At 56.6% G+C, this 1810-nt stretch overlaps 1 non-coding gene across 1 annotated transcript; it reads left to right on the top strand.

The window, feature by feature from the left end:
* Positions 1–994: 994 nt before the first annotated feature.
* Positions 995–1132, top strand: LOC124685518. The gene has a single exon (XR_006997505.1). It is a non-coding gene; the product is annotated as a small nucleolar RNA Z247 (small nucleolar RNA).
* The last annotated feature ends 678 nt before the right edge of the window (positions 1133–1810 follow it).

Below are 1810 nucleotides of genomic sequence, written 5' to 3'. Positions count from 1 at the left end.
GTCTACGGATTGAAGCCTCACCCACATCTTAGGCATTTTATGTTTCATCGCCTCGATAAATATTGCCTTGTTATCATTTTTCCGACTTTCGACTCGAGACTTATAAAAGGCTGTGTGCATCCTAGTTATGCAGATGTCGGGTGTAATTGCTTTTCAATGTAATAAAACATCCATTATCGAAAAAATACCTACCTGCGTGGATATGAGTATATATACGACCATCCGATCCGACCAATCTTTGAACAACTTAGACCAGCAGAACAGACCAGTAGCATCCAATGCGTACTCAGCACAGTGTTAAATACGGTCTGTATAGATGTATTTATACATGTATTGTAACCTGTTGATGTCTATATAAATAAAGCTGATCACGTGGTGGAGACACACCACGAAACCCTAAACCTATTCTCAAACTTGGTATCAGAGCCGAGCCGATCTCGGCCCTCTCGCTCCCGCCGCCGCCGCCATGAGCTCCTCCGATCAAATCTCCAAGGCCCTCGGCCCTCTCCTCGCACCGCCCAGTGCCACCACCGCCGCCGCCGTCACCACCTCCGTCCCACCACCGGCAGTGCGTCTCAATCGGAGCAACTTCATGCTGTGGCGCACTCTCTCGCTCCCGAATCTCTCCGGGGTGGGACTTCACGGCTATCTTGATGGAACTACGGCCGCGCCGGCAAAGACCATCGTCGAAGGCACTGGTGATGCTGCAATCACCGTGGCAAACCCCGCCTACGCCACATGGTGGACATAGGACCAGCGTGTCCTAGGGCTACTCCTCTCGTCCATGGACGAAGACATCGCCTGCCAGATGATCGGCAGGACTACGGCTGCCGCGGTGTGGGAAGCAGTCCACGCCATGTTTGGTGCCCAGAACCGTGCCAATATTCGGCACATCCGTCGGCAGATCCAATCTCTGCGGAAGAACGACATGACCGCCGGCGAGTACATGAACAAGGTCAAGGTTCTGGCAGACACCATGGCCGCCGCCGGATCACCACTCAAGGACGATGAGATCATTGACTACATGATCACAGGGTTGGGCTCCGACTTCAACCCCTTGCGGCCTCCATGATCCGCGACAACCGCGCCGACTCCCTCGCGGACTTCTACTCGCACGTGCTCAGTTTTGAGTCCCCGTGTGCGGGTCGGACCCGGACCGATGACCGGTCCTCCTCCGCAAACGCAGTATCCCGGCCTGGCCCCTTCCCCGCCGCCGGTCAGCCATCGCAGCACCGCCCCTACGACAACAACTCGGGCGCCCGGCACCGGTCAAGGCGCTGGTGGTGATCGTCGCCAGAACAACGGCGGCAGCAACAACTACGGTGGGGGTGGCAACTACGGTGGGGGCGGCGGCAACGGCCGCTCTAACGACGGTGGCGGCGATCGCCGCCAGTACAACAGCGGCGGCAACGGCCGAAACAGCCGCAAGAAGCAGCGGCCACAGTGCCAGTTGTGCAACTACTGGGGGCATGAGGCGAGCGACTGCCGCAACCGCTTCAACCCCGAGTTTGTGCCCCCACGCCGGCGCTCGGGCAACTCGGCGTCCACCAGCTCCAATGACTCCCACTGGCACATGGACACGGGGGCGACGGACCACCTGACCAGTCATCTCGAGCGCCTCCACATGGCCGAACGATACGGCGGGAAGGATCACGTGCAAGTAGCCAATGGTGCAGGTTTGTCAATTTCTCACATTGGTCATTCAACTTTAGCCGGTTCCTCCCTCCGCTTGAAAAATATCCTGCATGTTCCAAATATCCACAAAGATCTTCTTTCTGTATATCGTCTCGTTTCCGATAATTATGTCTTT

The sequence above is a fragment of the Lolium rigidum genome, chromosome 1 (genome assembly GCF_022539505.1).
Source record: "Lolium rigidum isolate FL_2022 chromosome 1, APGP_CSIRO_Lrig_0.1, whole genome shotgun sequence".
In the NCBI taxonomy this organism is placed as follows: domain Eukaryota; kingdom Viridiplantae; phylum Streptophyta; class Magnoliopsida; order Poales; family Poaceae; genus Lolium; species Lolium rigidum.
This window is presented reverse-complemented; position numbering and strand designations above follow the sequence as displayed.